General features: G+C 38.7%; 1 protein-coding gene across 1 annotated transcript in view; it reads right to left on the bottom strand.

The window, feature by feature from the left end:
- The window catches only part of LOC115239404 (leucine-rich repeat-containing protein 24-like), a 64105-nt gene that overhangs the window by 39924 nt on the left and 2294 nt on the right, over positions 1–21887 (bottom strand). Inside the window, 1 exon segment of the mRNA XM_029813907.1 lies at positions 1017–1061. The gene's annotated coding sequence lies outside the window, so the exon portion shown is untranslated.

The following is a 21887-nucleotide window of genomic DNA, read 5'->3' as shown; positions in this document are numbered from 1 at the left end:
AGTGGTTTCTTTTTCTGAGCGTTAGTTTTCGTTTTCAACTGCTTTGTGTAGAGACACGAAGTCAGGATAACAATTCTTCCTTTTTTTATTATATGACATGTGTAAGTGCCCGGTTTTGCCCCACCACAAGGAAAGTAATAAATACGGTGGTTGTAGATTTCGGCGTACAAAGTGCCGATCAAAACTAATATGATATACTCTCTAATATGTACAGAATGCAATGCTGCACTTACCGAAACAGATGCTCTATATAGAAAAAGTGCACGACTCGATTTTTGCTTCGATATCGATCTTTTTGGGGTTAAAAACTTTGAACTTCTATTAAAAAAGAAATATCGTGTGCATAAGGCCACAGTTTATTTTAAAATAATGATGGCGCCAATCTACAACTAATAACACAAGTTAGCCATAAATAGCAGCATTCATTACAAAAAAAACAGGGGTACCCGGTTTTACCCAACTTTCCCCTATATATATATACAAATAATTTATATAATTATTATTCACTACTATTTTTTTTTTTCTGATATATATGTCTTTGTAAACTTTAAATTAAAAATTTAAATTAAAATTATGCCTAAACAAAATGCAACTATACCAGTAGCTATTCGCGAGTAGGTTTGTTTGCACAGTCAAACGATAGTCACAAAGCGCGCGAACATCTCCGCGTCTCACGCAAGCTTAACTCACGAGCTTTTTGTCGTGCCTCTCGTAGCTTTTCGCGAATGAACGAGAATCGGGTAATGCGATTTGTGCGTTCAAGCAATTTCTCGTACTGCGCGTTGAATCGTCGACGCGACGCAAATTTTCGCCATAGTAACAATTAATTATAATAATCGGTGCGAGCTGAAGAAGACCGAGGGACAATAGCGATTTCGAGTTACAATACTAGCAAAGTCCTGCTAGTTTACCGAGGTATCTAGTTCTCACGAAGAGATGGAGGGAGAGAGAGAGAGAGAGTTAGAAATTTGAATTTCGACTTGAAAGGACTTCGAGACAAGAACGGAGATCCTTACCAAGGGAGAATGGCCGGGTCCTTATCTCCTCGCTGTTCCACCAATCTGCAACAATAAAGAGAGAACAATGAAGAGATGTATATGGTCGGTGTTCCATTTAAATTACAATATTATTGTAGCGTAAGCCTTATCATCCTGTGAGCGAAAATTCCGCAAATATGGGCGCGATATCATTACAGCGACAATTTAGATCGATGTTTGAAGAGCGCGAAGAGCTTGCTATAAACTTGCTTGAATAACACAATTTTGCGTCGGCACAATATTTGCGAAACATCGCAGCTCGGCAACAGCTCCTTTACCGAGAGAGACCGAAGATATTGCTACGACAATAACGGGATATCCGGACGAAAGGATCACCGCGCGGAGACATTAATCCTTTGTGCGAGGCGTATCGCGGCGAACTTAGCGAAGAAGAGTAACAGGCGGAAATAAGCGATCCCTGTCACGAGGCACTGGCGGAACAGAAGGAATACCTATAAGCCAATGCCGAAAGAATTAACCAGGGACGTAGCCATTTAAGCGAGTTGTTGCAAACTTTCTTAAGCTTCGTGCTAACTAGAGGTACGGGGAAACAGGACTTACAAACTGTAATGCTTGTGACTCCTGCCGACTTGAGTCTTCAGCAGCGAACCGGAATATTGTTGTCGCAATCGCGACACGCTGATAACCAATCATTCGATTCAATTTTACGTTTGTAATCCTTAATGTGCTTGTTCACTTCAAATGCTTCGAGCGACTGCTGGAATGCTTCTATATATCCGATTGTTCTAAAGTTTAAATTATCCAGTTGAAAAATATAAGAATATTTAAGGAGCTTGGTGAATCGAAAATCAAGATACTTTGTAACAGAGTGTAAAAAAATTTTTTTCCAGAGAAAATTTCCAAGAAATTTATTTTTTACTACTAAACACATCTGAATTTAGAAATCAAAGTTTTACTACGAAATATTTTGTTTTTTCATATAACCCGAGAAAAAAAAATTCGAAAAAAGTCACCGAAAGTGACAGATGTAAAGATAAAAAATACCTATATTTGTTTCAATATCTTGTGCGATTTTTCATCTTGATTTTATCATTAAAAATATATATCTTTTATAAAATGAAAACATTATTTATCTCTTTGTTTAAATAAAAATTTTACACAATGTTAAAATTCTTATTTTTCGATTCGCTAGACTTCTATTATTATAAACCCTTAAAAGTCCAGAGTAAACGGCTAAAAGTTTAATTAATTAACGTTCCAATTTGTATTGAAAATTGTAGCATTAAGATTGTAAAGAAGAACATTTTATATCTAAAAACCAGCTTATATTCTATTCAGTTGCTTTTAATTTTTTAATATAATATACCTTTCAATTTTCGCTCTTTTTTCCTGCAAGCGTACCTCCATTTCGCATCGATTGTACGAGTATCTAAAACTACACATTGAGTTTGCAAATTCCATTCCAAATGAACTGTACCACAAAAACATTCGAACGAAAATTCCTCCGTGCATGCACAAGTCGACAAATCGTCAATAACGTGACTGTGTAAGTTCTGCATAAAAATACCGAGAAGACCCAGATTTCTCGCGGTTTCCTCACAATTCAGTCCCTTCCGTTGGCCAGAGACAGCAAGCAAGCGAAGAAAGGAGCGCGATATCGAGGTCACGTGCACTTCAACCTGAGCCGATTTCGCGATCGCGCGAAAGGATGAAGAAAGGGGTGAGAGTTGAAACGAGGAACGGGGAAAGAGAGGTTCGTCCGGTATTCAGTCGGAGAAATAGAATATGACGGTTAAAAGCCTCGCGTAGGTCTGCAAGTTTCCGACGACGGCGATACTTACGAGCGATTTGAGATTTAAGGTCGACTTGACGCTATTCATTCATCGCTAAAAGCCTCGTATCTGCGCGGCTGTCGGTTTTAATGATTAATACAGCTCGCGTCGCTGAAGGATTAAGCTGTAGTAAATAAGCGACTCGGGTGACTTGAAGCTCATAGAGAGAAAGAGAGATTGACTGAAGCTTATTGAAGTGAGAGAGAGAGAGAGAGAGAGTCGCGCGAGGATGAAAGGATTAACTGAATCGAGTTACATTTTTACGTCAACCTAAATTTCGCTCCCAAATCATGGATGTCAAAAGCGTCGCGACGCCAGAAGTCGGCGAGATGAAGGATTTATACCGAGCGCGCTAGAGAAAAACAGCGAGAACGATTCGCGCAGAGTGAATTCAAGCGTAATCAACCCCGATTGCGCCAGTCATTTAACATTGAAAATTAAAGGATTCTCGCGAATTAAGAGTCCGAGGAGGAGTCTTCTCCGAAAGCAAGGGGCAGTGAAATCGAGAACTCGCGGAGACGAGTAACTGTCGCATCCGCTTGTGCAATTTCGCTCTAGCTAGGAAAATTTTCGCGAATAACGAACGCCAATTGTACCTTCCTACGTACATACAGAGTCTCGCCTTCGTTTCCATTTTCTTCGCTCTATTATAGGAAGAATGATCCTAATTAGCTGTGCGTAGATATGAAACAGAATCAACGAACTTTCGCGAAGTTACGCAACGCACGAACGCAAGTCTACGCGCGCTCTCCATTCTCTCTCTGATATTACTCGATTACATTCTCGTTTTTATGGCGTTGTCGTCGAACGGCTGAAGCCCGGCCGTTTTCCAGGCGCTCTATCGTCGCTCTGTCTCCTTCTGATAACAACATGCTGGGCATCGGGCGAAAAAAAAAAAAAATAAAAATACGAGACGCGGCTTTTGTTCGGAAGCGCGATGAGTCCGAACAATTCCCGTCCGCCCGTTTAATCGCGACGTCCATTTATAGAACCATAGGAGGGGAGGGGGGAAGGGGAGAGGAGAGGGAGAAAAAGTGCGGTGAAAGGTAAAGAAGAAAAAACAGAAAAGGAAAATAATTGCGGACGAAGCGACGGGGATCACCTAACTTCTAGTTCGAAAGAATCGAGCGATCCCGCCCCTTTGTCCGACAGGACGATGCTCCTTTCCTTCGCCGCGGTATTGTTCACAATCCTCGACTCCTCGGAAGCTCTCCCGTTGACTTTTTTACGACTGGTAATTGTGAACCGTATTTCGCACGTCGGCAGACGCGGCAGACGAACGTCGAAGCGGATTAAATCCGCCGCGCTGTAATCCTGTCGCGAGCACCTGCCAATCCGACCCGCATTTCGTTAATTAATCTCCCTAATTATTCGCCCACCAGTATACAAGGACGGTCGTATTATTACCGGGGACCGGTCGCTCACGATGACGACGCGACTAGTAAGGCTTATAATAAGGCCCCGCGGCAAAATCAATCTCCGCTAATCTTAAAATAAATATAATAAATATAAGGAAAACAGGCAATATGAGCCAGCGCGGAGTGGAAAGCGCAAAAATGACTAATAATAATTATAATTAACGCACGCGAACGTTTCGGTTCCTTTTTTGGACTTTTATCAGCGCATTGATGTATTAAATTCGGTTAAAATTAAAACATGATAATAGTCGGAGTCAAAAAATAAAGAGTTATAAGAAAACTAAAAAATCGGTATGAAGAAGTCATCGCAGTCTTTTAGTTTTCTTTTGACCATGTTTTGACTGCGATGACTTCTTCATACCGATTTTTTAGTTTTCTTATAACTCTTTATTTTTTGACTCCGACTGTTATTATGTTTTAATTTTAACCGAATTTAATACATCCATGTGCTGATGAAGATCCAAAAAACGGACCAAAATAAAGAGTTATAAGAAAACTAAAAAATCGGTATGAAGAAGTCATCGCAGTCAAAACATGGTCAAAAGAAAACTAAAAGATTGCGATGACTTCTTCATACCGATTTTTTAGTTTTCTTATAACTCTTTATTTTTTGACTCCGACTGTTATTATGTTTTAATTTTAACCGAATTTAATACATCAATGTGCTGATGAAGGTGCGTTAATTATAATTATTATTAGTCATTTTTGCGCTTAATATTTATTAGAGCCTTTGTAAGTTTTATTCGATTTTAAAATAAATAAAAATCAAATATTATACATTAGTACTAATAACTAATTATTTATTATATATATATATATAATATCTATATGAACGCACTGTAATAATTAAATTAGTTAACATAATTATATGTAAGAAACATAATACACACAACAAATTAATGAATTAGTATGCGTTTTCTCATAGAAATGCAAATAGTTTCTTCAAGAGTTTCTTCTTCGTCAGAAGACAAAAACTATTTCTACATTTGTAATGCAAATACAGGAAGCACTAGCGCTTATTTCTGTTCAACCGTTGATTGGTTTACAGCGGTTTACTGCAAACTCATTTAACGGCGGCAACTATTATAATTAATATAATCCCAATTAATATATTTTTGTTATGCGGCACCGACGTTTCACGTCTCGTCGCGACCGAGGAAGGGACAGATTCTGTTTTATTAATCCAATTTACGAACAAATAATCCCCGGCAAGATCAACATTTATATTTTCTAATAAATAAATCCCAAAAGAGCACCAAACGAGTTCGAATCCGTTAATTAGATTACAACGATAAACTCTCGGTGCGGAGATAAACTCTTAATTAATTAATTAAAAGGACTCCCCGGCGCGTGGTGTGGGAGATCTCTGCCCCGGTTACTTTCTTTCAAAGTTTCTCCCGGAGCCAAAATCACTTAAACGAAGATTATTTGCGCGTTCGCAGTTGATAAAGCGACTCACATTTTCCAGAAATTCGCGAGTAATCAATGTAATTGCATCAAACATCAAAATCTATTTAATTGACAGATTGTTAAAATGTAAATAGAGCACACATATTATATATGGAACCATTTTCGCGTTTCCCGTAACTTTATATCCTCCGCGAAACCGTGCAACGATTATTAACGATATTTCAAGTACCAAATAAACGAATAAAACAGCATCGAATAACTATATCAAAATTATGTAACATCATTATACAACAGAATTAGATAATAATAACAAACATAACAAATATACATAAAATATTTTATAAGGTATAATTTACATAATAAATTAATGAACACATCGAGCCAAAACTTGAAATAAGTGTTAATTAATCAACATTCGCGCAGGGAATAAAACAAAATGTTTATTTTGTCAATCAATTATATAAGCGAATTACTCATTAATACAGCGAGAGAGACGCACATAACGGATGTCAAATCAACGTTACTCGCTGTTTTCATCGTTTCATTCATTTCGGACGTAATTATGAAACGTAGAACAAAGCGGTAATTAAGAGTTTCTTATTTATCATTCACGTCACAATAAAGGAAAGTTTATCTGAGATACGGTAGATGAGCTATTAATAATCTTCCGGAAACGTCAGCGTGTGCGCCGCCGGAGTGCAACCAACAATTTACATTACGCCACTCGAGGGAAACGTGGAAATAATTGCGGTGGAAACTCCGATCTGAAAAGCAATATTTCTTATCCGCACTTTATCTCTTACATCCATATATTACTATCTGTGAATTATCTTTATATCAAATACAATAAACAGAATATTTTTATAATAATAATCTAAAGAGATGTCGCCTAAAGCTGGAGATCGCACAATCGGCTGTTGTCTTTCTATCGAAATGATGGCCGCGTTAATTTTCGCGCGATAATCACGGCGACGAATTAACGGGCCTTCCTGCCCGTCAATTACCATAATTAATCGGCGATTGATTAATCGTGACACGTGGAATAACGCGTCCCGATATTCGAGCACGTCGATTGTCCGAGCGATTAATCGAGCCGCCGAATTTCCTACGGCGAGGGGATAATTTATTTACCCCGACGCGGCTCGTTAATAAATTAAGACCGGCCGAGAAAAGCTTAATGAAACGTCTCGCGACGTCGTCAGAAGAATTACGAGCTTCCCACCGTGCGGAGAAACCGCAAAAAGGATTCCGAGCAGGGACTCCGCGAGACTCCGAGAAGGGCGGGACACGTTCGCGTAGTGTCTTTCCAAGAAAGAAATAATCAATCTTGTTGTAAATGTGTGTATGTGTGTGTGTGTGTGTGTATGTGTGTGTATGTGTGTGGAAAAAATAATTAATTTTCAAAAGAAAAAAAGAAATTTTTCTCGGGGAAAATAATCTCCAAGACATTTTCTCGAAAATACCTAGCTGCCTAGGTATCAGACGTTGTAACTTTGGCGCACGTCACGAAACAAGAGCCGATAAATTCAAACTATCTCGAGGTAGTTTCCCGCAATGCCTCCTTCCATAACGATGCTCTCTGGCTGCTGTTTATTCTAGCCGGGTCGGACAAGCGCCTTTTTTGCGAACGGGCGGGAATATTTTCCCTGCAGGACGCGCGGGGCCATTGTTTTGAGCGGCGACCGTGGAAAAGGGAAAAGTGGAAAAAGACATAACGAACAGACGCGACCGAAGAAAATGGATCGACCGGTCATTTCGCCTCCCATTTTCCTTCCTCCGCCGTCGTCGCCGTTAGACGCCGAAAGGGTGTGTACAGCTCTTTTTCAGAGAGCTGCTTCTACGAAAAAAAAAAGGATAGGCGAGCAGCTCGGCCTGTTTTTTTGGGGATCCCTTCGCTCCCTCCCGCCGTATCGATGCATTATGCGTTCGATGGCGGTGATTCGAGCGGAGAAAAAGGGATGAAAAGAGAGTAGCACACTAGATGAAATTTATTTCCGTCGGGCATCAGGCTAATAATTTGGCAAATCGGAAATATCGATCTTCTACAAAATACAGATCTTTTATTCGCGCGAAATGATTTGCAGGCTGACATTAAAAGGCTTCTATCGAAAAGTACCAAAAAAAAAAAAATATGCCCCGCAATGTATTCGTCCATCGAAAAAATGCGGAGTATAAAAGTAAATCATTAGATTAATCCCTTCCAAGTCCGATCGGATATTTCAATATACAAAATAAATCATATATTACCGGTACAATTTATATCACGCTTGTGCTATTTCGAAAACGTCGTATTCTAGGAATATCAATTACATTGCATTTTGGTGATGATATCTGCGGAAAGCTTTCGTCTCCTCGTTTAGTACCCCGTTATGAGAAATTAAAAGCCCGGGATATATATTATAGTAAACATGATTACACGGTTCGTGCCGCAGCAGCTTCATAATTTCATGAACGTGCATTAATAATGCCAACAGAGGTACTACTACGCTCTCCTGGCACTAATTCCGTATTTTTATCATGAAATCCGTCGCACCGTATATTACACCGTGCATTTACCACAGGCATCAACGACAGCGGCAACGGTTGGGAAAATGCGGCGAGTCTTTCGATGCACTGGTCCGCAGAGAGTGCACTCTGTATCTTTACCAACTCTATTCTCTTCTTCCCTCATCTCTCTTTCTCTCTCTCTCTCTCTCTCTCTCTCTCTCGACGTGCGATTTAATTTAAGTTTAATGCGAGCCGGCGCACGTGGTCACGTACGTTCAACAATGGCGAGAGGCTTGGTATCCAAGTAGAGAAACGCATCGGCGAAATTCACCCCGACGCTTCTCGAAAGCGTCCAGCATTGTAACTGAATCTACCGGGTGTTTCGGAGCATGTTGATGAAAATTCTTTCTAGGCATTTCCCTTTCAGGTCGATACATCTTTTAGCGTAATATAGATTGTCTCATTCGATAGATCTCTGTATCTTTGTCGGTGCAAGTTCGGCTCAGGGTTGGTCAAAGCCTCTGTAATCTATAAGGATATACAGAACAGCGTAGTAGTAGTTTAATGAAACGCCTTTCCTACGGAGAAAAAATAATGATCTCGATAATTCTTAATAAAAGACAAAAACGAGAAAAAAGTTCTGATAATCGCCGATACACGGAATATTCCCTTAACGCCCCGTAGGATCCATCCAAGTCGACGGCTACCACTTTAAACGAGGCGCCTTCGATCGACGTCGCGATATAGTGAGCACGTGAGGCACGTACGACCCATGATAGCGGCGAATAAATATCCAGGTTGAGAAATATCGGCGATTGGCGATCGTGGAATCGGCTATTTTCGCGATCATGAGCGGCGGAAATTTAAGTCGAATTTTGCGAGCGCACCATTTATATTTGTTACACGAAAATAACTCGCGGTATCGGTTACAGCAATAACTCTCTTCGACCAAAATGCCCGCACCCGTTATTTCTCGTGATTATCCGCGTTGTAGATAAACAGCAACAAATATACAAAGCGTTTATACGATTGGTGCAAAAGCACCGAGAGATTTCTTGCACGTTTTTATCTCTCATCCCCGGGGGTTGATAATACATTTTCGAGAATAGCCATTTTCCCCTCGAGAAAGATAGGGAGCCATTTTCAAACTATTTGCTCATCAAATTTTATCGGTACCGTCGTCGTGCCATTATCGTACATTCTGCGGTGAAAAAGTTTTTCGAGGGAAAAAAAAGTGGTTTTTGTCGTTTCACTTATGCGCTCGTCCCCGAGATGGACGTCACGAGATAATCACTCCGCGCGAAAATCGCACTAATCCGCACGGTGGAGAACTCGCTGACGCGCAGAATGCGATTTTATACCGCGAACGGTAACGCGACTCTCAAAGCTCCGAGCAGGAAGCTTTTTCGGTAATTTGAAAAACATCGTTTTCAAGGATTTGGAAGATTTCCGGCTCGTAAACTAAAAGCTATCCGAAATATTAACTCTCCCTCGTCTCGATACGCTTCCGATTTCCGTTTCTCGTAATCCAAAAATGGATGATTGAGTTTTCGTTCATCGGTGTTTTTATATCTCAGACTCAATTAATAAGATTATATTTCGTGTCGTATACAGCAAATAAAAAATCTACATTTTTATTAAAAAATATAGCGCGCGTCGGCGTAAATATTAATCTCTGAACGTTAACCCCGATTAAACGTTGATATTAAAAGTGAGATTTCCCCTTGATTTATCATAATATATCACTCAAAAAAATGTCTTGCTGATATAGGTAGATTTCTAGGTGTCACAACAAAAATTTATCGCTATTTTTTGTATCTGTTAGAATATTGTCTGTTACATATAGAATTTATAGCAGCAATATTCTAATAATATCTTCTAAAAAATTTAGGTCCCATTGCCAAATGTTAATCACTGCATTGGATAAATATGAGTTTCGATACTACAGCTAGAACGATCTTTATGAGAAATATAACTGCCAATTATAACTGCAGCATCGAAAAATTGAGAAAAATTGTTTAAAAGAGCTAGATAGATTGGGCGCGTTATACAAATATGTTAGATGTGAGGATTATATATTCATTTGTTTCTTGCCGCTAATTTTTTCTGTCTACCACAGCCAAACTTTATAACAAGTATGATTGGCCTTAACATGGATAGGCACCACAGAAAAACATTCTTTCTAAATTTCACAAACAGTTCAGATATAAATTCTGTCTCTGTCACTTAGATTGATTAAATGCGAAACATATGCGATATCACAGTATTTGCTAATCATTTATGTACCTCAGTTAATTTTGCGCACCAAGAAAATTTTTGCTGTAGTTGCAATACCACTTTTTTGAGTGTACGATTATTCTCACAATACTTTATGAATTATCTATGCTTTGTCTTCACAAAATATAATACTTTAAAAAATTATATGGAGATACATTTTTAAAGTTACAATTAAATATTCGCGCATGAGAGAGCGTTAGATGCGCGGCGCATTCGTTTTGATACAGAGGAAAAACGAAAGGAAGGAAGTCGCTGCACCGTAACGACTGATGTTTCCGTTTGGAGCAGCGGCGGCATAGACGAAAACTCGTCGGCGGAATAAAAGTTCCACCGGTGCTTCCACCGGAAGCAGCAGCCGTTGCGCCATTATCTATTTCGTTTTTCATTCACATACGTTCGGATGCAGGTGTGAGTACAGCTTTAGGTACGGAACACCTACGAATAATATAGTTGAGAGCGTAATAGCTCTAAAATAACGAGAATCCACCACCAAGATAAAAATTTCCACGTAAAATTCTATTCCATAAATTAATAACGTATTTTACATTATAATAGAATTATCTACAAAATCGTAGGAATGCATATTATATGTACTCTCTGTTTGATATAATAATTCAATTTGAAATATATAATTCAAATACATATATAATTGAGTAAAATAAAGCCTTGATATAATTCAGTTGCGTGACAGTTGCTCGAATAATATTGCAAGCGCTGTGCTTTTCGTACGGAAAAATGTATCACGAGAAGCGAAACCGAACCGCCTATTACAAGGGTGAACGACACACCCTCTAGGATAAGGGTTCGGTTGCGCATCGTGTAGGAAACCGTACGAAGAATAGCTGGAAAGAAAATATCTAACATCGAAGAAGATACTTCGTCGTAACCGAAAAGGCTTCTTTTGTACGAAAATCCGTTACAGAGAAATTCATGAGTCGAGATAAACTTGCATTAACTTCGCTCTAATCTCTCTGTGAATTTATTTGGAATATTTAACATTAAGACTGTTATCTATAATGACATTTTTTCATAAAGTTTCTTTATTAATATTATTTAAAAATAAAATTAAAATAAGAGCTTCTATTTTCTACTGGCAATTGTTGGTCATATCAACAATCTGCATTTTATTTCTTTGATATTTATATGTTTCAGTAAATTCACTCAAAAAAATGTCTTGCTGATATAGGTAGATTTCTAGGTGTCACAACAAAAATTTATCGCTATTTTTTGTATTTGTTAGAATATTGTCTGTTACATATAGAGTTTATAGCAGCAATATTCTAATAATATCTTCTAGAAAATTTAGGTCCTATTGCCAAATGTTAATCACTGCATTGGATAAATATGAGTTTCGATACTACAGCTAGAACGATCTTTGTGAGAAATATAACTGCCAATTATAACTGCAGCATCGAAAAATTGAGAGAAATTGTTTAAAAGAGCTAGATAGATTGGGTTATATATTCATTTGTTTCTTGCCGCTAATTTTTTCTGTGTACCACAGCCAAACTTTATAACAAGTATGATTGGCCTTAACATGGATAGGCGCCACAGAAAAACATTCTTTCTAAATTTCACAAACAGTTCAGATATAAATTCTGTCTCTGTCACTTAGATTGATTAAATGCGAAACATATGCGATATCACAGTATTTGCTAATCATTTATGTACCTCGGTTAATTTTGCGCACCCAGAAAGTTTTTGCTGTAGTTGCAATACCACTTTTTTGAGTGATAAATATACCGATATGTGTTTTACATTAAGCACCACGGCTATAAAAAGCCAAATGTATCGTTTCGCTTTCTTTCTCTTTTGTATTGCACCTATATACTTTTCAGCAAATGGAAGTGCGAGAAAGATATAACTCGACGCACCTTTCGTCTGTTCGATATCACACAGTATTATTTTGTGAATAACATATTTTTCTGAGATTTTAATCTTATACGTCAATTTCTTAAAATTTTTTGAAAAGTTTCTCACTTATTCTTGGATATGCTTGAAAGAAATGGATTTTCTGTCAATGAAAATTTTAATCAAAGATTTCCTCTTTTCTGCAATTTTTACATTCTCGATATCAAATATTGTACACTCAAAAAAATGTCTTGCTGATATAGGTAGATTTCTAGGTGTCACAACAAAAATTTATCGCTATTTTTTGTATTTGTTAGAATATTGTCTGTTACATATAGAATTTATAGCAGCAATATTCTAATAATATCTTCTAGAAAATTTAGGTCCTATTGCCAAATGTTAATCACTGCATTGGATAAATATGAGTTTCGATACTACAGCTAGAACGATCTTTGTGAGAAATATAACTGCCAATTATAACTGCAGCATCGAAAAATTGAGAGAAATTGTTTAAAAGAGCTAGATAGATTGGGCGCATTATACAAATATGTTATATGTGAGGATTATATATTCATTTGTTTCTTGCCGCTAATCTTTTCTGTGTACCACAGTCAAACTTTATAACAAGTATGATTGGCCTTACATGGATAGGCGCCACAGAAAAACATTCTTTCTAAATTTCACAAACAGTTCAGATATAAATTCTGTCTCTGTGACTTAGATTGATTAAATGCGAAACATATGCGATATCACAGTATTTGCTAATCATTTATGTACCTCAGTTAATTTTGCGCACCCAGAAATTTTTTGCTGTAGTTGCAATACCACTTTTTTGAGTGTATAATATTTACGATTCGCGCGTTATTTTTTCCTTTTCAATATATTTAACTTTTGCAGCCCGCGGAGGAAATATATTCGAGGTAAATCTACTTAAAAAGCTACGCGAACCACGAAATGACTAGCCAACTTTCTCTCACAATACGTCCTTCTCCGTCAGATACCATCGAGCCTCTTTCCGTTCCTACACTTTTATTTTCAACACGTCGCTGCAATAGCGACCCGGTGCGCGATCCGATCCACTTGCAGCATTCGGTTGCACCGTTATTCAATTCATCGCCGGATTCAATTACCTCGGCGTGCGGTAACGGTGAGTAGAGAGGCATTTCCCGTGCGCGCACGTCTACATACACAGGCGCGCGCGCGCGCGCCGCAATAATCTCCCTGTAAAACTCGGCCACGCGACCTAGATCAACATCCACCTAGTTTTCAACTTTGCCCACTAATAGTCGCGATCCTCCTTCGATCGGCACTACTCCGTGGTACATTGACGCTTCACGCTTTTACCTCCATATATAGATAATACGATAGCGAGAGAGAGAGAGAGAGAGAGAGAAAGAGAGTGTCTTGTAAAAATATTTATAAAGTTCTCTCGCGTTCGTGTCTAAGTGGCTCTGATATCCTTTTGTAACTTTTATCCTTAGCTCTCGTTATCTCAGTAAACGCGAGCGCAAAACTCTATTATCGTACCTTAAAGAACGAGCTCGCATCGATGTTGGCTCTATTCTTTCGCAAGAGAACGGTATCGCGAATTCCTCTCTCCCGAGTTTCACAAACATCACTAATTCTCATCACTCTCTATAGATATATATCTTTAAGAGAGAAGGGCGCTGGCTTACTGATTATTGTCATCCTACATATCTCATGCGGATCGCGTTCGCTCGCGATGCTCAACGAAAGTACGTATGGAATCACCAATGCGTTCGGGAAAACAATCTCTGAGTTGACAGTCAACAATGGGTATTTACTTTGACTACCGTGGGGCTACCGTTCGCGCGTACACTCTGGCCGAGTGCCGCTCGACCGAGGCTGCCAATCCTTTTTTTTTTCGCCACAACTCCACCTCCGCAAACGCTCCATCAATCACCCGGTAATGGCAGCTCCTCGGTTTTTATCCCCGCGTGTATACACGTCGGCCCGTACACGAAGCTGCCAATCGATATATATATAGAATTTATTCCCTATCGGGAATTTATTCTTCGAATTTCAAGTCGATCTTTCCTTCTGGAAGGAAGGGTTCGAGTCGAAGCCGGCCGTACATTACGGTCTTTTTCCCCTACATTCCGTCTGTGCACCGAGGTTTTACATAAATTTAAGAAATATAATAAAATATAAACATAAGAAATGAAAGAGACGGGATTCTCTCTCTGCAGGATGATTTCTGTTCGATTATGATTTATCAATTTGTTGCTATATGATTTTTTATGCGGATTAAGATGATATTCTAAGGAAGCATCATCCGAATCGATTAAAACACGAAAGCATCATTTATTTGGGAATTAAGTCTGCAAAGAGTTCTGAAGCATAATTAATTTTCGCGAGACGAAAAATTTTAGAGGATTTTACGAGGTCTTTGTAGTACCTCCTCTTGTATGTTAAGACTTGATAAATTGAAAAATTTTGGGGGGTAGGAGATGATCGATTACCTTTTAAGATATCTAGTCTCTTTTTCTCTTTCTCTCTTTCGTGAATGATAATTAGTTTCAGTGTGTCGATACGGAAATAAAAACTCTTCCTCTCAATAAACTTTATTTCCATAGTCTCTCACACTCTGCCTGATGAAAATGATAATGAAAAACTGGCGCTCGGTTTCGCTGCTATAAAAGTCATCTAGGCTTGGTTGCACTGCTAACGTATTTTCGAGCTGGAGTAAATTAAGCGTAGAATTAAATTCCTGCGCGATTTTCGCATCACGCGATTCGAGTTTGCGCTTGGCGGCAACGAGCGCAATAAATGTGCGACTGCAGTGAAAGAGAAAGGGGGAGAGAGAGAGAGAGAGAGAGAGAGAGAAACAAACTGCCGGATACCCGAGGGAACCGGAAGTGCTCGACTCGCTCGTGCATCGGACGGGACGCGGTCGTCAAAACGCATCGGCGAGATAGTCCCCGACAATATGGTAGAACAAAATGGCTCGCGGTGTCGCGCGTCACCAGTGCGGGAAAAGGAAGTCCCGAGTGGAGTTTGACAGCCGACCCGTGAAACCCGCGATATATACGTCCGACACGTACGACATTACCGACTTTCCCGCTCCTTGTACTCGTCGACAGGGAAATAGATGGATTGCGTGAAAGGAGAGAGAGAGAGGGGGGGGGGAGTATTAGGATAAAAGGGAGAGAGATAAACTGGTGCAGAGATATAGAAAAGCATGCAGAGTGGTAAATAGAGTAGAAAACAGAATGGAGCACAGCGGAAAAAGAAACAGGAGCAAATAGAACAGATACAGATGGACAAATAGAAATACTAGAGCAAGGTAAAATAAATGTTGAAAAATGAAGAGAGAAGGAGGAGGACGAGGATTTTATTATGCTTCGCGGGAAATAAATCCTTTTAGATGTACAGTAATACATGTTCATATCGAGTATGCAACAAGAGAAGAGAATTTGCATAAATAAGCGTGAATGTATAGCGCCCAGTTGCAACTCAATAACCTTGGAGATATATTCAGATTTGAATTTATAGATAAAATGCGAGGAAAAGAGATAGATAAACTCACATCAAGATTTCGCTGAAAAAGAGAAACTTCTAAAGATAAGAATAAAAACTCATAACTCCATCAATTCACTTTCTCTCTCTGTCTCTCTCTCATTATCGATATAAAGATGTACCAAAAAAAAAAAAAAAAAAAAAAATTAAAGCAGTTTGTTGCGCGAGAAGCAAAAGAAAGATGAGGGGAAACGAGACGGTAAGAAGCGCCAATGGGATTGAAAGGATTCAATAAATCCGGACTACGGGAGCGTATCGGAACTGCCGCCGCGTAATCCGATGTAGCTACACACGTGGAAATGACGTTGGCGGAACGTGTATACACGCGCGGGCTTCACGACCTGCGGACACGAGCCACTCGTTACCGCTCTCCAACTTTGTTTGCCGGAACTGCGAGGGGCGCTTTGATGACGAATCGATGCACATCGCGAGCTAGCCTACGCCGTTGCTTTTCTGTGTGTGTGTGTACATGTGCTCTAATGAGACGAAACGGCAGGGATGCAATAACGCGACCGAAATGGCGAGGGAGAATGTCGTTGAGTAACTTGGCCATCGTCGTTTCGTTGCGTTTGCGGAATTATCGCGTAATGTTTATCCGACCAGGAAATCGATGGATTATTTTATATGGGATTATTTATACGTGCACACACACATATACACACACAGCTATAGAGAAAATCCGATTTGCAAAACAATCTCGCATAACATATGGTTACGCAAGAAATATTCTCTCTTTTTTTTTTGTTTTATAAAATCTTTATCAAATTTATAAGTATATCTCAATGCGAATTTGTGATTAATACTCTTTAAACATTATTCCGGTAAAACTATACAAATGTAATAGCGTTACGTAAAGAAAGTTAAGATTTCCGAGCAATCACGATTTAAAAGTTATTTCGTCGCGACTATCAATTAAAACGATTCCCTTTTAAAGCCTCGCCTTCAATTAATATACGATCTCAAAATTTAAAAAAACGACAGCGATAGAATTTTCCTATCCTTTTAACATTTTATTGCGCGCGTAAAGGTGATTTTAAATCTCGCCGATCATTTCGCACTTAATTATTCGGACGTTGACTTTGTGTGTTCGCCAATTAGTTTTATTTATGTGCGATGTTTACCCAATTATCTCAATGATCGACCAATACGGGCGCAAATTTCGTTTCGAGGCTTACCGGGCAAGTGCGCGATTATGGATTTCGCATTTATTTGGCCTGAATCGTTTATCATCGTCAGCGCGGATGCCCCCGATTTTTGAAGCTTAACAATATTATCGACATATCATCGAATTCGCGAAAGCGCCAGTATAACACGTTATATACTGAAATGTATTGGCATTAACGCTCGTGCAGTTTTGCGATTAAATACTGCAAATATACGATTCACGGTAAATGTCAAAATTTAGTTTATAATACCAAAAATATTTTCTCGTTCTATCAGAGAGAGAGAGAAAGAGAAAGACGAGTTTCTTTTTTTCACTTTTTTGTCATGTGTGATATAAAATTTAAAAATATTATTAATGTCAGAAAAATGCGTGAAATTTTTATACGCATTTTGTTTGAACTTAAACTTTTATTCAAATTGTTAAATATGTTTCTCTCTTTGTCCCATTCGCTATAGTTTCTAATAATTACGTAATTCAGCAAACAAGACACTTTATAGCTTTTTCGACGCTGAGTACCATTCCAATTTTTAAATTGCTTTACATCATAATTTCGTATAACTACGATTTGTGACATGTTGGAGAAATTTTATTACAATCCAGATTATACAAGTATATTGTTAAGGCTTTTAGATCTCAAAAAAAATTTATTGTCGTTTATAATTAACAATATATTCATGATTTAAAATGAAATCTATTGCGGAAAAATTGCGAATTAAATCTATCAAATAGTTTTCAATTATGTTTATTCAAACTAAAGAGTTTTTTAGGTTGCTAAATACGAATCTAAAAATCGACAAGTTATATTATATTAAGCCTTTAAGTTTGAATAAACAAAATTGAAAACTAATTAATAGATCCTCATTGATCTTATTCGCATCTATTTCGCAATAGATCCCATATTTTACTATGAAATCTTATTCCTTTTAAGGTCCTAACAACATACTTAATTTTGATTACAATAGAATTTTCCAACATTCCATATCGTATTTAGCTATGATATATAATAAAATACATTAAAATAGTTTTCTGTTTTGCACTTTGACTACAAATTTTTTTAAATTGTGTATTTAACGTCAACAAAACTGCAGGAAGTGACTTGCTTCAGTGCGATTTTCTTTTTTGTTAAAGTGTGTTATTAATTTACTCTCATTAACTTACTCTCTTCTATATTTATCGTGCGGTTTACTATTGTGCTTACGTAATGCGCGTATAAATCTGGTCAAAAATTCAGTAACGGACGCGCTCTCGATAGCGTATCGATATCGACGGATATGCAAATCTGCGATAATCCAAATAGTAAATTACTGGAACTGGTTCAATAGTTTGTAATTGTATTATTGCTTCTCGACAGTTATAGCTAGATTTACAAGCCGGAGAGAGAGAGAGAGAGAGAGAGAGAGAGAGGGAGAGAGAAAGAGAGAGAGGGAGGAATCCGTCAACAAGCTGGTAATGATGCCGTAAACATGGCCGTTAATAATCGTCCACTTGTTATAATAATTTACTAAACGATCGATAATTTACACTCGTTGGATGTCTCGCAAAGAGATATCCAACAATCCTTCTCTATATTTAGCATTTCGAGACCGCCTGTATTTAAATTACATCTCTTCTGTTTTAAAATACGTTGCATTATAATCCAAAAATTCCGTAAAATGCAATTAAAATGGTACCGATGTATGAGAATAATTAATATGTTCATAATGCAACACACGGGAAATGATACAACAGATTTATTTACACCGCAATGTAATTTAGTAAACAGAAACGGGGATACGCGCGGTAGAATCGCCAGTATAAAATTTCCTGTATGAATATGCTGTACATTTCGGAGATCATTTTGACAGTACTGCAATTTTTATATTTTCGCCGGAAGAGTGTGTTTTAGATTTTAATATTTTAATCTAAATTACGTGGAGCGACTGTGCATTTATTTGCTGTCAGTCGACTTCTTTATGCTTCTTTATTTACTCTATTTCGAGCTCTCTCTCTCTCTCTCTCCCTCTCTCTCTCTCTCTCTCTCTCTCTCTCTCTCTTTCTCACTAAAATGCAACCTGGATTCGGATTTAACATAATTTGAGGAAATTATGCTCGAAAATCGTGTTCGCCATTTGCCCGTAGAAATGGTTGCGCGCACACACGTGCGCGCACACGGCTTCATAAGCGAGTCACCGTGAAATACAAATGCACATACGCGAGTCAAAGCTATCTCGTCGACGATTCAAGATTTAATATCGCGATCGCTGATTAAATAATTTAAAAAAATTGCGAAAAAGATCTCTGAACATTTAATAATATATAATTTTACTGTAATATTGTATATTGTAAAATTTTTCCCTCTGTAAAATAAAGAGTGCGTTCTGTTGTTTTATTTATTTTATGTGTCTTGCTTCGAATCTAGTTTTGGAAAACTCATATGCATGTTATTCAAAGATTTGAGAATAACGTAAAATTTCAATCAAGAGAATAAGGCAACGAGAAGCCATTAAACGGTGTGTCGTAACCGGTTTATTAAGTGCAATGTACATAGCTGGTTGCGAAACCGGCTGGCATCGACTGGCAACTTAATTGCTGGTTACCAGCCGCCGCTCGCGAAAACCGTCGGTTTCGAGGCGGTTTCTAGGGAAATTCGCGGGGAAGCAGGTACAATGAGATCCCGCGCGCCTTTAATGCTCCTCCCCCAAGGTATGCACTCTATATAGGGATCATTACTTCCGGTTGGAAGAGCCACTAGAGGTATTTTATTTCCCAATAAAAGTCAGGCAGAGAGATGCTCGTTGAGAATCGAACCGCGGAATTTACGCAAAACGATTGCAGCTCAAACCCTTTTATGTATCTGATTGTAAGTCTCTCATATAAGGGCGCATTCCAATCTACATACTTCATGTAACGTGGTTTGAAGTTGTTTCGTAGTTATATATCGCTATATACTGTAAGAGCCCAAAATATACCACATGCTAGCATTTTTAATTCTTCGTGCATGTTTGAGTATATATAATTAATCAAGTTTTAACTGTCGAAAAAAGAAAAGATTTAAATAAAACGTCAAATCCGTATATTTTGATTCAATTTATTCTCTCTCTTTCTCTTTGTCAGAAAGATAATTGAGAGAGTTGAAATATACGATTAATTTATGAAGCTTTCATATCGTTAAAAAAATTATTCCTTTCAGTTACATCTATTAATAACAGATTTCTCTTACGTACAGTTTCCGGAAGACATTCCCGCGTCCCTATCTTTGCTTTTGCGCGACCGCGACCGGAGAATGGATCGTGTTTGAGAGCGTTAAGTTAATATTTACATTTACCTAGGATAGAGAGAAGCAGTACACGACGGATATTACACGCTCGATCAGCGTAATACTGATACAGAGCGAACTCGATAACACTATTCCGCCAACGGCGAAATAAACTAATTAGTCCTCTGACAGTACCGTTTTCGGGTATTTCGATATCCCGACCGCAAATTTCCCGACAGCCTCCGCAATACTACTGGTAAGGATGACAATGTATAAAATGACAAAAAAAGAAGATAGAGAGAGTAAATGAGATCACGAACTCTACCCTCGATTATTCACCTAAAAAAAAAAAAGTATGTCTGGTTTTTCTTTTTTTTATTTTTCACCGAGGGATACATCACCGGAACGACGGTTTGTCGAATTTCTCCTCCGGGGGTGGCGAAGAAATTTAGATATTTAACTTCGTTCGCCGTACGGCATGAGTTTCCCATCCAATGCGGGACTTAAATTATCCCGGGTCCCTCGGGAGCCCGGGGCGAAAAAGGATCGGATAGGTTAGCCGATGTGCCGCAAGCGTCCTCGGGGGTGGCACTAAATTAGATAATGAAGCAGACATTCCCTTTCCTCCCTCACCCCTTTCTCACTCCCTCCTCGGCCGCTATCTAGTACGGGCCTGCTCGGCTATGCGGACTGTTGCCGGCTGAAGTGTATCACTTCTGATAATCCGCCTTGCTTAACTCAATAAAAGCAGCGTCGCAAAGTGTCGGAAAGTCTGCAGAGCTTCTACAGATTAAGAGCTTACTGGGTTCCTTGTTACTTCCGCTAGTTAAAGTCATCATAGTCTATTAATGATTCGTATTAAATATATGGAGAACTTATTAATATTTTGTTGTCTTATATATATATATATATATATATTATATTTGGGAAAATGTAACATGTTACACAACGCGAGAACGTAATATCATAATATTTTGTCATTAATTAGCGGGGAGGACAGGCGCTGAATTATCCGGCGCACAAAGAAATATATCGGACGAAGTTTACGTCGCCAAGTGAAAGGTTTATTACGATGTAAATTATATTATTAAGCAAATTACCAGAGAGACGCAAACGTCGGAACCGCGCGAGCGAAACGAAGCGCGAGAGAGCGCGCGTCAACTTCTAACAACATTACAGCTACGAAATTCGTAATTAGGGGCGGACAAAAGCAGAAAATTGAACGCGCCCGGCGTGCATCGTTGACGCAAAGGCGGAAATCCTCTTACCGAACTACACATCGGCGGAAAGATGGTGGTTTCTCTCGCTCTCGCAATTTCTCTCGCGTCGCATAAGTTTCGCGACGAGCGTGGCTCCGATCCGGTCGCCACCGACGAGAAAGAGAAAGAGAAAGAGAAAGAGAGAGAGAGAGCCGCGAGCGATCGCTATTCGGAATTCTCCTTGTCGGAATTGTCCCTACCTGGAAATTATGCTCTTGCATCGCACTCGCTCTTTCCCATCTTTTCGCTTATCTAATAATACCTTCGGAAAACTCGCGGAAATATCGTTTCGTTAATTATCGCTGCTACCGAGTTCGTTCGCTCTGATAGCAAACGGAAAGAGATTTAGAATGACGTTATTAAGTAGCTCGGGGCATAAAATGGGCGGGGATGACGCGCTTCGATGAGGAGGGGG

Source organism: Formica exsecta, unplaced genomic scaffold, assembly GCF_003651465.1.
Source record: "Formica exsecta isolate Colony F162 unplaced genomic scaffold, ASM365146v1 scaffold38, whole genome shotgun sequence".
Taxonomy (NCBI): domain Eukaryota; kingdom Metazoa; phylum Arthropoda; class Insecta; order Hymenoptera; family Formicidae; genus Formica; species Formica exsecta.
This window is presented reverse-complemented; position numbering and strand designations above follow the sequence as displayed.